Source organism: Tamandua tetradactyla, chromosome 6 (assembly GCF_023851605.1).
Source record: "Tamandua tetradactyla isolate mTamTet1 chromosome 6, mTamTet1.pri, whole genome shotgun sequence".
In the NCBI taxonomy this organism is placed as follows: Eukaryota; Metazoa; Chordata; class Mammalia; order Pilosa; family Myrmecophagidae; genus Tamandua; species Tamandua tetradactyla.
In genome coordinates this window covers 119992113-120007623 of record NC_135332.1, presented here as the reverse complement: position 1 = coordinate 120007623, position 15511 = coordinate 119992113, and positions in this window count along the sequence as shown.

Below are 15511 nucleotides of genomic sequence, written 5' to 3'. Positions count from 1 at the left end.
AGATGTTGCATGCATGGGCCCCTGACAATATTATACAGAACTGGGGCATTCAGTACACAGAGAAAACGCACACTGTCCTTGAAGGATCTTTTCTGTTGTGAATCTTGGGCAGGAAGAATTTAGTCTTGAGTATGTATGCAAGGCAAAATCTATTGAAAATAAAATAGACTGAATTGTCTGGAAATATTTCTAGACCAACCTCTCTCAAAATAACTCAGAGAGGAAAATTCTTGCCAGACAGATTTAAAATATTGTACATGATGAGACTCTCAGTACAGGATCCAAAGGTTGATAGCATTTCCTCCACACAATCCCATTTCATTGCTCAAGAAAAGTCTAATAAATTAGCTAATGTAACTGAGTTGATTATATAGTGAGTCATACTATCAGCAGAATATTTTGTTGGTTTTCCTAACAATTTCAATCATATCAAGAATGTTTTATAAAAGGTTGAGGTAAAACATATTAACTATACCTATCAATTTCTGGGTCAAAAATGAAAATTCCAAGTCATTGCTTTTCTGAACATGAGAATTACAATTGTGTCATTTTCTAAGTAAGCACAGAACCCTAAATCCAAACTCTATGTAACACTGACAACATTTAATTTTTCATCTATGGCAATAAATTGGGTAAGTTTCAATGCAAATTTATCCAGACATTTCATTTAAATTTTATTCAAAGAAATTCTTCCTTAACTAGCCTTATTGCAGGTTGATAAAATAAAGGCATCAGCTTAGTATGTTTCAGATTTATTCTGAGTTTTGTTTCAGTAGAGGAGAGAAATGAGTTAAATTGCAACAACTCCACTTAGCAGATACTTATTCAGCAATTACTTTGGACAAAATATACTGTTAGACAGGACAGGTTACATAATTTGGGACGTTGAATGTGAAAGAAAAATTCAGGGACCCTGTTCAGGAGTTATTAAGAATTTCGAGATGGACATAACCGAGACTTACACCAATCCTGGGAGCTGACTGAGAAGGGGCCCTGTGTGATAGCATAGGTGGCACCTCCGTGAAGCTGGCTCTGCTGCTGGATGAAAGGGAGCACATAGGGATGAATTTGACATGAAATAGGTAGAAATGCAGAAGGGTACAGGGAGGTCCCTTGTCTGAACTCTCAGCTGGAAGCCAATCTGAGTAACTGTTTTTATCTTGGGGAGCCAGAAATGGTTTATGTAATAATTGATATCAGAAAAGGATTCTGAGAGATGTTGAATTTAGTGTGGTGCAAATAAAGTGAGAATGAAATTATTTTAAAAGGACATCTAACTGAACTTAAGACTCAGTGTAGACTTGAGTTTGTAGATAATCGAAAGGAGGGATAAATTTAAATCATATTCTGTGATCAGAACAAGGAGTTATGCAAACGCTAGAATAGTGAGTTTGAATTTCACCTTGTAAGCAAAGAGAAGTCTTTGACTAATATGATCAGATGCAGGCAGTGAGATGAAATGAGAGTAGAAGATGAGGAGGGATACCAAGGCCTAATGTCTAGCTAGTAGGTCATTGCACCTCATATTAGGGCCTAGATTAGAGAGACAGCAACATAAAGGAAAAGAAGGAATGGATATGATAGGCATTGCAACCGAAGTGTTGATGTGCATGGTTGGTAGTAGAGAAGAATTAAGTGACCATGACTCAAGTAACTCAGCAAAATAAAAGAAAAAGCAAATTTCTTGGACAATGCAGTAACTAGTCCCTGGAAAATTTAATGTTGACTCTATTAATAAATTTGAAAGTAGGAAGTGTACAATACGCAACAAAAAATGATTACTTGACCAAAATCTAAGGGGTATTGAATTTTTTGAAAAAAAAAACAAGGATAGTCATAACATTTGAGAGCATAGATGGTTACATATGTTAGTAGGTAGCAGTTAAGAAAATATATTTGTTGTGTTACCATCTGTTTCCAAGCACAACAGATTGGAAGTTGTGGAACAAGTTGTGGAAGTATCACATTGTTTGGGTTCCACATGTTCTCAGCAAATTTATTGTGTTTTGTATATTAAATGCTATATGAAAGTAACAACAATCCAGATAGCTTTCCTTTTTGAAGCCCTGAATTCCTCATATCCTTCAAATCACAATATGCCTTGTATACCTACTAAGTATCAGCAAGAGTAGAAAGCACTGAGTAAAAAATCATGAACAGAAGATTCCCACAGGCAAAGCTCATAGGCTGAGTAGAGAGGAAACAGCTCAGGATACGCATTCTGATAGTAAGGGGCACCCAGAGGAAAGAAGAAATGAGTCATTTTGAGTGAATCAGCAATTCTTTCACAATGGTGATCATTGCTTGAGGAAAATATTTATGCACCTGAATCTGTTAAGGGGAGATATCGTCAATGTTTAATGCATATTTAACTATCTGTAGGCATTTAAATCATGGAATTTGTAGCAAACTATTTTTTTTTACAGCTCTTCCAAGTACAAAATCAATAAATTAAGAAAACTTGGGCAGGCAGTGCAACAGTGGCATGGTGGCAGAATTCTCGCCTGCCATGCCAGAGACCCGGGTTTGATTCCAGGAGCCTGCCAATGCATTAAAAAAAAAAAAAAATGCTGAGTAATAATAAAACAGTCTCAATTCAACGATTTCAATATCTTTTTGCTAATAAAAGTAAGCAAAAATGATTCAAAATTAAGAATATAGTGGACTAAGAGTATAAATGCACAGCACTAGTAGCTTTATTTTTATTTCTTCTTATAAACACAAGTCTCTTTTTAAATTCAATTTAATTTATACATTATATAAACTTCTATAATATGCTTGAACATTGCATAGTTGAACTATGTGTGTTTTAGGGCAAATATTGAGAGAAGCTGTGTTCAATACCAATGTCTATACCATTTAAACAATGGAAGCATCAGGTAAGTAACAACATTTGGACAGCAAGTCAATATTACTATGAAAGGTCTCCAATAATGAGCAAATTCAGGCCAATACACAGTTTGAGTATTTGGTCTTCTTATTGACAAAGCTTGCTTTCAATCACACTGTATCTATTACCATATCAATCATCACTCTAAATGAATACAACGTTATCATTGACAAAGACATCACTTAGGCATAGAAAATAAAGATTCCAAATAAGAAAATAAAGAAAGGTAGATTGTTTACTGCACAAAAGTAAAAAATATACCTTAAGAAACTATTTACAGGAAAGTAAAGAAATAGGGGACTGTTATGAATAAAAATATGTACTTGCTTCCAATGACCTTGAAATAGATGACAATACCATGCTCTAATTATTAAAGATAATGCAACTGAGTATTTTCTTTGGTAGGCACATTAAGGTATAGAACTGAACTGATAAAAATGATTTACATGCAGGATTAAAATACTGGCAGTTTTATGGAGTGAAATGTCACTATTTTGCTGTACCTTCAAGTTTTACATTTCTTTCTTTGAATTCCTGTCAGTTTTCATGAACAGCAGAGAGTTTAATCAATGATTGAGATAACAATAGCAAAACATTGAATATTTCTCGTACTAAGGATCAAAATGTTTACTAAGCATCATAAAGTAAAATGACAAACAAATATATCCTTGTTATTATATTACAAATTAAAATGTTCATGTTTGAAAGAAAAAAAAAATACTTGGGCATTTAAAAGAAACCTGCATTTCCACTAAATAAACTGTCATACTTACTGGTTTAGCCTAAAGCATTTGGCGTGCAGTAAGAAATTCAAGATCAGGAAACTCAAAGTCTTTACTTATTACACTTAAAACCATTTTTTTTTAAACTTCTGGCTTGCAAAGCACTTGTGGAACAAGTCTCTGTATATGCGTTTCAATGTTCTTCAAAGACTTCGATTTATTTTGCAATTTTGTTCCATTGTGCAGAAGCATTAAGATTCCCTTTGACCTAGATAAAGGAAGCTAATGGTGTTATCTTGGCATGAGGAATGTGAGATATTTATTTAGGTTCATTTGTTAGGTTCCAAAACAATATTCTGGGAAATCAGGAAACAAAAGAGAGGGAAAGATGGCATAAAATGACAAGGAGACTCAAAAGCGAAATTTCAAGCAGATTCAGCTGAACGAAGGGACATGTAGAACAACGTGACGCATTTGGCCATTAAGGAGAATCATACAAATGAATGTGAGAAATGGATGGACAATTTTATGGTAGGGGTAGGAAGAGCATGTGAAGTGTGGATGCATAAAGGTCACAAAGAAGGGAAATGGGAGGAAAGAAGCGTACAGCAATCTAGCTTTATTAGGCCAGTGATTACTACTCACCTAGAAATTGCTTCTCAGGCCTATAAAGATGTGAGCTTTTAAGTAAAAAGGAAATACTGTTGATACTTATGAATGTTTTAAATGATAAGAATGTATGTCCTCCTCAAAGGGTTTGAGAAAATACATTAAATACTTTAAATGGAAAACTAAACACCTTTTGCTTTCAAATTATTTTTTGTAGATTAACTTTATTTTCTTGTTATAAATACAAAAGTGAAAGTCTTACATTTTAAAATTTGATATAATAAGGAAATGAAAACACAGAAGCAAGTTGTTTTTTCAAATAAATAAAATTTCATTTAGTATCTATTTTCACATAAGGCAAGGAAAGTAAGCAAATCTTCAATAGACAAAAAAAAAAGACAATTATCAAATATAAACTGTATCTTAAACCTTACTGATATATTAAATCTAAACTCATTCCCCAGAATTAACTTATATTAGAAGTACATGTCTCAGAATTAACTCATATCAGCATCTGCAATCTGCTTCTTATTGGCACAAGTCCCTCCCTATACAACCCAGAACCGTCTGGCATATCTAGGTCACTGCCTTCTCAAACTAGGGTAGACTAGCTTTTGACTTAAGGGCCCAAAATGACTTTGCTAAAGTGATTCCTTCACTTTTGTTCCATATTCTGACATATTTTACCTATAATTGTGACTGCATTTGCAAATATCTTTTCTTTCACTTATTTCACAGACCACAAGTTAGATAGAAGTAACAACTAGAAATAGCATTTAATGCTGGACTAGAATCCCCATTAAATTATACCTCGGACATAACGAGATATACACACATAACTTTCCACTATTATTTTAAGAACCATATTGGCATAATCCTGAGAGAGCTTCAATAGCAAAAATATCTCTTGTTTAATGTCTACTTTAATAAGATTAATTTATTGTAAATAAAATAATGGAAAACAAAAATCCTACAGCCAGGCACATTTCACAATCTTAACATAGAAGATTCTGATGATCAGATTACTAGCTGAGCGAAATGGCCATAACACAGACAGATTCATAAACTAAACATAGAAACCAGGAGATATTGAGAGGAGTTTCTAATCAGTGTGAAGAAAGAAATTGCATGTAAAGGTATTTTAATTTTCTTAAAAAGTTATAAAGAATTCATGAGATGTTTCCTTAGAAAAGAAGAGATGTCACTTAGATGCAAGAACAAAAATCCCTAAAAATAAGCCAAAGGCAAAAAGAACTAGCAAGCAGAAGCGCATTCTTCCCTAATGGATTTGGCAGGAAAATTCCAATAAAATCCACATCTCTTTGTCTAAACTATAGCCAGTGAAAAGTGGTTAGAAAAGGAGAACAACTGAAGGTAATATTAAAGCAGTTGAGTAGCACTTAATGGGACATAAACTAATCATTAGCTAAAAGAAAAAAAAAGTCAATAAGAATATAAAGAATAAATAACTTACTATCTTTTATTTAAGTATAGGCTTAAACACCCAAACATCATCGTTTGCAAATTTATTTACTGATGGATAGTCAAGGGAAAATATCTCAGATAATTACTAGTCCTAGACCAAAGCTTCACACAAATACAGTATTGGGGTCTTTATTTGTAGAAGTATTAAGAGCCAGAAAGATTTTAAAAATAATAGTAACTGGGTTTGATTCCCGGTGCCTGCCCATGCAAAAAAATAAATCAATAATAATGATAATAATAAAAATAAAATAATAGTAGCAACAGAAAAGGATCCTAAAATTCAGCTAGTATTTAATAATAATGTAATCATAAATAATAGCTAATACATACACATATGAATATTTTATATTTAACATTCTAGCATGAGATGTCAATGGATAAATGTTACCAGACTATTGCTTTATTCAGTTTCTGCCTATTTCAATTTCCCTTAATTACTAAGTTTTGTCAATATATGGTAGATCTTCTTTCTTTTAGAGATTCAGGTAGGTTTGTAGGGGTTAGTTAACTAGGGCAAGTTGCCATTTGAATAACCCCTCCAGATTTGTTCTAGTTTGAGTAATTCTGATTTTGTCTGGGATAGTGTAGCTCGAATTTGCCACCCACTCAAGTGATGGACCAACAGAAAGGGAAATAAGAATCATTAGCACCCTATGAGGCAGGCTGTTTAAGTGACTGCATTTGTTTAAACTAAAAAGAATCACGAAATTCGTTTGTTCACTCCAGGGGTGCTCATCGAGGCACTCTGCAAGGCAGTTTGCATGTGTTATTTTTAAGCCCCACAGGAACCTTGTAAAGGAAGAATCATTATACCCATTTCATGGATGAGAAAATTTAGGCTGGGTGGAGTTAAGTGACACGCCGAAGGTCTCAGGGCCATTTAGTGGGCACTGGGCCTGTGTGACCTCAAAGCTCACACCATTGCTGCAAGCCCCTGCCTCAGCATTCCACCCCACCAGCCGAGAACTCAGCTTCCAGAATTATTTTATATATTACCTATCAGATGATGCAATTTTTTTTCTACATGAGCAGGTGTTCTAGTTTGCTAGCTGCCGGAATGCAATATACCAGAAATGGAATGGCTTTTAAAAAGGGAAATTTAATGAGTTGCTAGTTTACAGATCTAAGGCCGAGAAAATGTCCCAATTAAAACAAGTCTATAGAAATGTCCAATCAAAGGCATCCAGGGAAAGATACCTTGGTTCAAGAAGGCCGATGAAGTTCAGGGTTTCTCTCTCATCTGGAAAGGCACATGGCGAACACAGTCAGGGCTTCTCTCTCAGCTGGAAGGGCACATGGCAGACACGGTGTCATCTGCTAGCTTACTCTCCTGGCTTCTGGTTTCATGAAGCTCCCCCGGGAGGCATTTCCCTTCTTCATCTCCAAAGGTTGCTGGCTCATGGACTCTGCTTTGTGGTGCTACAGCATTCTCTGCTCTCTCTGAATCTCTCTGAATCTCTCATTCTCCAAAATATTTCCTCTTTTATAGGACTCCAATAAACCAATCAAGACCCACTCAAATGGGTGGAGAAATGTCATCCCCTAATCCAGTTTAACAACCATTCTTAACTAAATCACATCAACCAGGGAGATGATCTCATTACAGGTTCAAATATACAGTATTGAATAGGGATTATTCTACCTTTAATAAATGAAACTTATATTAAAACATGGCTTTTCTTAGGGGGCATACTTCCTTTCAAACCAGCACAGCAGGCATCGGGAATTGAACCCAGGTCTCTGACATGGCAGGTGAGAACTCTGCCACTGAGCCACCATTGCCCGCCCATATGATGCAATTTTATAAAATTAAAATTTTGAATCTATTGTTCACTCAAAGAGTATTATAAAGAGAAAATTTTAGAGGACTAATTATAAGATTATGAGTTACTATATGCCATTGAACATGCTTTAAAAATTAGGAGAAATAGGGCGATGCAATGGTGGCTCAGTGGCAGAATACTCGTCCAACATGCTGGAAATGCAGTTGGGTTCCCGGAACTTGCCCATGCCAAAAAAAGAAAAAGAAAAAAAAAAAAGGGGGAGAAATACAGTAACTTTGAGAGCAAAATATAATTTCTCATATGAGTAATATGAAGTTACTCAAATCACACAATGATATCACTTTGTAAATAAAATACACATATATTTGTATACACATATACATATGTATACAGCATGTGTATATATATGTGTATATATATTATATATATTGTATATATAATATATATATGTGTGTATTATATATTTCCATTCCTTAAAATCTTACGCTTTTTTTCTCTTTGCAAAAACAATTATTGTCTGCATTATGGTTGGGAAGTAAGTACTTATGTATGTGCTATTGGTAAACATGATATAGAGAAAAAAATTTAGGATTTAGGGACCTTACTTTGTGATGCTTACACAAGTTCCTAAATTCCTGAAAGATGGGTGACCTTCAGTAGTCTCCTTTTCCATATCTCTAAAATTAAAATAATACCTTCATCTGGAGATAATTGTGAAGATACTGTGAAGGTTGTGTGGCACAGAGGCATTACTCAGTAATCGGTGGGTTTCCCTACCTCTCCTACTTATTTCATCAGTCATTACCTTGCCGGGCAGTGAGTATATTTTTCTCATTGTGTTTGGTGTACAACAACAAGAGATTTATTCACATGATCAAGTTAAGTAACATTACACAGTGTTATCACAGCTCAATTGACTAATAAAAATTACTTTCTGAATCTCTGGAATAAAGATATTCAAAGTATAGATTCTGAAATATAAAGTAGCAACCTCAAAATCATTGCTAGGGTGAGAGAGAGGGAAGCTGAAAGAGAGATGATCATTCTTTGCTACCATACTGGCAAATGCCAGAAATTAAAAGACTTTGGGATTGCTTCTTTCCACTACTGAAGTAGAGACACAAATCAGTGGAAAATCTTAATCTATGAAGTAGACTTCTTCAGGATTTAGTCAGAATTTGTGTTTGATTGATTATTTGTTTTTACTTTTACTTACATGGCTGACTTATTTTGCTGAAGAGGAAAAGAGAAGGAGAAAGCACAATCATTCATTTACTAATTAATTTAAATTCACATACCATCTAGTGATCTGATGGAGAACTTGAGAATAATTAAGAAATAAAAGGATCTCAACTAGGGGAGCAAGATTATATAAAAAGTAATTGATTCCTTAATTTTAGATACAGCCAGTGGTGTTTAGAATATTTTCTAATAATTTCACTTAAATACTGTGTTCGGAGTAAGTTTGTAGGATCTATTGTTTCCTAAATAGCAGTTCTTAAATGTCAGTTTATAGGCTTTCATCATCACATTCTCCAGTCATTTGTCAGATTTTAGAAACATGATTTCTATTAAATTCAGTAGTAATAGTGTGGCTTCAAACTCCAACCAGTGCTCGAAAAATTATCCCTACTAAATATTACAGGTCTTTCCAGCTGTTGATATTAATATTTCCCAAAAATAAAATTTGGAAAATGTTCATGTATAGAAGCCATTTTTATCAGAATTTCCTTTATCCTTCTTTGTGCATAAGTAGCACGTTGAACCATTTGGAGAATGTTTTCAGGTAAATGAAGATTTTTCACAGGTTAAAAAATAAATGTTCTTTCTCAACTACAAACAAGGAAAACATGTACATAAAAACAGCAGTAAATATTAATTTTATATAATCTGAAGATAAAAATATTAAAATATACCAGGAATAAATTTTTAAAATTCATTACATTTGAAAAACATTTCAAGAAATTCCCTAGAATTTCTGCATGTGAACAAAAAAACAGGTGTACAATGTCCTTATGATGACACTGGAATTTATTTTAAAAACAAAATCTGAGCAATCATGCTTTGTCCATTTCAGACAGATAGTCTTCAAAATGAAGAAATTAAGATGATAAACTAACATCAAATCATTACATATAGTGGTTGTGATTATGGAGAAGGACAAATGTTTTATCTTGTAATTTTTAAAGTTAATGATATGCTACAAATCTTCAGGGTCTGTTTTGCTCATTTCCATTTCTTTTTCAGTGCTAACGAAGCAATACCTTCCAAGCAGAAAATGGATCTGGTGGTATCATTTATTAAAAGTAATTTAATGACAATAACAATGTGCAATATTGGCACATTACAGCTTACAACGTATTTTCTTTTACTCACAGATTTTCATTTGATCCTTTTAAGAATAAGGCAAGTCATTTTGTATGGCTACAGACAAATGATTAGTCTAATAGATTCAGGTATGAAGAGTGATCCCTGGAATTAAGCAAACTGGAAGCCATATTTCCATATCCAGCCCCCACTTCCCTGCCTAACCCAACTGTCCTTCAACTCCCTTAGTTTTCCCTGTTTTCATTAAATAACCCTCATTATAATGCATTATTATGAATTCGTGTTTACATACCTATCTTTCCAACAATATGGGACATTTCTTAAGCCAGGGTTCTAGTTGGTCTTGTTCACATTTTTCCTCCAAAAACAATCTAGCATGTCCTATATAGTGCATAGTAGATTTGAGATCTTCTATTGAACGAATTAATGAATACTTAATTTCCATATGAAGCAACGAAGACTGAAAGGAGAGAAAAGAGCTGTTTACAATACCCATTGTTCATTCTGTTAGCTTATTGGGATGAGGCTGTGCTTAACTTTTTAATATCGAATTAATTTTAGGTAGGAATTAACTTATTAGCAAACCACTGAACTCAGTATGATGCAAGAAAACGAAAATGATTGTATGCACGAATTCTGTGAAATATTTAAAGTCTTTGCATATATCCAACAAGTTTGCAGCCCTAATTTAGGGTAGCCTAAATCGTGAATGCAGGTCATCTGTATGCAGGTCATTTGTACAGTGTGGCATGACGATTAAAACTGTAAACTCTGAGATCAAATTGTTTGGGGTCACAGCTTGTCTCCGACACTGACTCTTTCATCTTGGGCAAGTTACTTCTACGTGTCCCAGTATTCTCATCCATAAGATATGAAAATTGACGAGTTCTTCCTAGGGTTTTTATGAGGAGTCCTTGAGATAATAACATGAAAGTTATGCAAAATATACTTGCCAATCAAAAAACATTCAATAAATGTTAGCGATTATTATCACTATTTTATATTAATCTTTCTCAGCTTCCAAAGGGTTCAGATGGTCCCAGACGTAAGCTGCATTTGATTCATGCAATTAGCTATAGCTAAATATTCTCTGAAAAGTTGTCAGATCCTCTGCTGACCCTAAAGAAATTTCATTCTGCTCTTCTTAATGGCAGGTTTTTATATTCAGAGCATTTTTATTGTAAATTTGAATAAAGACTCATTTCATGCAATGTTTCAGCAAAGTTGCATTTCCATTATTAAGGCAGAGGTAAAGGTGAAGGAATTTTGATTCATTGTAGCCGAAGTGTTTAGACCCATGTTTTAAAATCACATTAGTAAAAGTCCATTTAGTTTCAATTTTGAACTGTGCACCTTTTAAAGAACATGTTGATGCTTTCAAATAATACTCAGCTTTTCTCTTTGTCTTGAAATTATCTTAACTGAAAAAAAAAGATGATGAATAAATTCACCCTGAATCCACAGGCAAACTGTAATTTGAAATGAAATAAACAAAAAAGCAATTAGTATTTCCAAAGTTGTGACTAATAGGATACTTTGTATCCTTATTTCTATTCTTTGGTATTTTTGGTACAATTTAATCAGCATCATCTCATTTATAAAAGATATCAAACTAAAATCCTTTAACATTTTGGGTTTTATTTGTTTTAAAAATTTTGTTTTTAAATTTAGTGAATGGTAAGTAGTTCAAGGCTAACTAGCAAAAGATTGTTGGACTAAACATTTTATCTTTTCCATATGTCTATGTTGTAATTTAGAAGACTTTTTAAGAGAGTCCTGAATGTTTCATGTATATTAAACAAAAGTTTAAGAACAGAACCAATCATCCAGATATAAATTATCTAAATTGCATGAAAAACTGGGTTGTCTTGAAATACCTGGTTAACTGTATGGCATTCACACTTTTATCTTGTTATTTGACTTTACATAATGGTGTTGACCACCTGAGGATATAAAAGAAACTCATTTTATAGAAGGTAAAATAAAAATACGATTCATACATTCCATCCGGTAGAGTTCATTATAATCATAGGACAATGCATTAAGTCTACAGGGTTCTTTAATGATAAAGGGCATAGAGTAAGTCATTGCCTTTTTCATTATGATGAATATTTATTCAGAACTGTCAGGAATACTTACCACATACTCTGTCATGTTCATTGAACATGTTATACAGCAGTCTATCAAAGACAGAATCAAAAGATCTGCCAGAGAAAAATGTATTTCATAAGTAACGGAGATCATCATTCATTCAAAAACAGAATACTCCATTCCAAACAATATCTTCTTTTCTTTTTTTTATGGTCCTCATCCAGCTCCCAACCTTCAAAATTCAGTAAGAAGGCATCAAATAAAGGAGCATAAATGAAGTCAAAGGTTTACCCTTGATGCATATATAAAAGCTGGAACAGAATGGTTGCATTCCTGATAGCTGAAACCTTTAGTTTACAAGCCTATTAAAGGGAAAAAAATATTTAAAAACATTTATGCCTAGAAAAAAATATTTAAAAGCATTTATGCCTAGAAAATCAGCATTGCCCCAATCCCCTATTCCATAGATGACATCATCATCATCATCATCATCAAATGTTGATAGAAAAAAGAGTAAAAAGAAGAAAAAAGAGAGGAAGAGGAAAAGAGGGAAAGAAAGCATGCACTGTTAACATCTCTATAGGAGAAAAAAGATCTTTTTCTGTTTCACCGCATGGCGTCAACAACTTAGTGAAAAATAAATAATATGAAATAGCATGTTTGTAAATGAAATGAAAAGGGAAGGCAAGCATCTACTTGTTAAATAAATTTACATTTTCAAAGCAGTTCTGCTAATCCCAAATTTTGTTGAGCATGGTATTGAAGATGACGTATTTATAATTTTCTTCTTTAACCAAGAATGATTTATTCATGTTGAAAAATCATTTCCCTTGCTTTCTATTTTATCTTTAACTTCTAGAAAAAAAAATTGAAAGTATTTGTGAGTGGTTGAAAACTAGCCTGGCTAGGTTGTTTGGCCCCCTTGGAGAGCGGGTAATGAAGTGTTCCCTGGGGGAGCAAAATAAACTGTCCTAGACAATTTTGGAGGTCAAGTGTTGCCAGTGAGAACAGCTATCTAATAGGCAAAAAAAAGAAGTGTCAGTAACATCTCTCCTTTTCCTTTACCAAAAGTAGATCAATATTTTTGATTATTTTCTATTATTTTCTTTTTCTGCCAAGAATTTCCACAATGGGGAAAGTTAGAATATCTGGGTTTACTTAGGTCATTCACTATATATATAAGGATGTGAGCAATTTTTACTAAAGCTTACTGAACTGAAAGTGAGGAAAATAATATTTTTCCTATTCAAAAAATATTTTTTGAAGCTTATATGGGCACACTACATATAAAAATACAAAAAAAAACTTTGAAATATGTATGGAAAATCTGTTAGATAAAAATATGCTTCACAAGTTAGGGAGAGCATCATTAATTCAAAAACTATTGAAAATAAAGTTTTTTCCCCTGGCCCTTAAGCAATCCCTGAATAATTTTTTTCTTACTTTCCCTAGTGTCATCTTCACCAACCTTCCTCTTTCAAAACTGTTTATTTAGAGAATATGCCAAAAAACAAAAACATGCTGTCATATATTTTTTTCTTGTGTGAGTAAAAGTGTGATACAGTTGTTCAGTGGGATGAAAATTGCTGAACAATTGACCTGGAAATTAAAAATAATTATCATATTTGAACACAAAATACTTAAATATTCCTTTAATATATTATTATTTGATATATAATGCTTTTAAGGTAAAAAATAATTTAAGATTACATGTAAAACAAAGCAGACCCCAATAAAAGTTGTGTATTTGGAATGCTTTCTCATAGAATTATCTAGCATTTCTGTATTAATATAGAATGCTCATAATTAATATGCAAAATTAAAATTCTAGAAAGAAACCTCTAAATAACAAAAGAATGGCGGAATATTTTTTTGCATCTTCTTATATTTTAGTGTATTTCTGAGAAGAGATTAGCAGAGCAGAGAGAACCGAGCTGCCAGGGGTCAGGGTAGCATATTAAGAGAAGCTGAAGTGGAAATATTAGTTAAGCCATTGATCACTGGAATAGCATAGAGATCAGGCCAATCTGGAGAACACGCCGAGTCCCCCACTGTTTGAATAGGTGAAGCTGCCACCAAGGGAGGGTCAGGTGGATCGATGTTAATATGGAAAAATATCCACTACAGAGGAAGCCCCAAAGGAAAGGCTCATGGTATTGTATGGACCAAGGGGCTAAGGGGAGGGAAAAAAGGGGAGGGAAAAAAGGGGAAGGACTAGTAAGGGAAAAGTAGAGTCAGAGTGGAGGAAAGGGCCTTCAAGGACTCTCCATCTGTTCCTTGATACGGAGATCCCAGCAGCACAACTGAGGAAAGCCTTGGTTTTGAGACCCTCAGCCGGAGCCTCCAATGGAGGTTCCTGGCCTAGGAATGCAGAAGTGCCTAAGAACGTGGCAAACTGGGGGTTGACGGTGGGGTGAGGTGGTGAGTCCTTGAGTGCAAGTCACATCAGAGATGGCAATGCTGGCTGTGCACCAGGCCTGATGAGGGGAGGGCAGCTTTCCCCCATGAGGCCTACCAGGTAAAGACTTTACCAGGTGAAGTCTTTCTAATTGTCTGTGGTCAGGGCTGAAAGATTACATGTAAGTTTGGGGCCAGGAGCAGGACCCTTTAATTTCATTATATTGCAATTCTATAAAAATTGGCAATCCGTGAATATTTCTAGAACTTCATCTTGTTTGTTTTCTTAATCAGTAGCAGATTTTCTAACCCTGTCAGGTAACATATTCCTGTATTTGATTATTCAAAATAACTATGACTCACACATCCAGAAATTATGCATTTAACATAGTAATTGATTATTAATATTAGTCGATTGTTATTAGTATAATTTGAAGAACAGCTACCTCTATTTCTGGTCTGAGGTTAGTTTAAAATGAGTCCTATTTTCTAGTTTTATCAATTTCCCTATTTCTTTCACCACCATTATTTTTCCAGCTCTAAATTTAACAATTTTTGACATCATGTTGACTTTTCTTCACCTCATCAGTTTCTGTCATTCTTCCCTCGCACACATCTCTCAGTTGCGTGCCTGAGATATGCCTGCTCCCCCACCCTCAGAGCCACCATGCTAATCTAAGTCCTTATGGCTTCATACGTGGATTACTACAACAGCTTCATAAGTGTTCTCTCTTACATCCTCTCCCCTCCCATCCATCTTGCATACTTTTGACAGACTAATTTTGCAAAGGGTCAATTTCATCATTTTACTTCCATTGTCAAAAATTGAAGAAAGCTTCGGCTGCCTTCCACATCAAGTCTAAATTCCTCTGCCTGTCTTTCAATGTGCTTTATCATCTGCCTTTTCCCTCCCCTTGCCAACTTATTTTATGGTCTTATGTCAGAAAACCTGTCAAACCTGTCTCGTCTTTGGCTCTTCTTAATCCAGAGATCAGTCTGGAAATTGTCCCTGCATCCCTACTCTCCAACCTGATCAATTCGGAGGGTTTTTTTTGCATCTTTAATTTCCAAATACTAATCTTCTTTAAAGTCCATTCATTCACATATTTCCTAGAAGCTCTTAGTTTGTATTGATTTGTTATCCCTTTATTGGTAATATATATTATCAGTTGCACTAGAGGTAGTATCTAAAACACTAATTAATA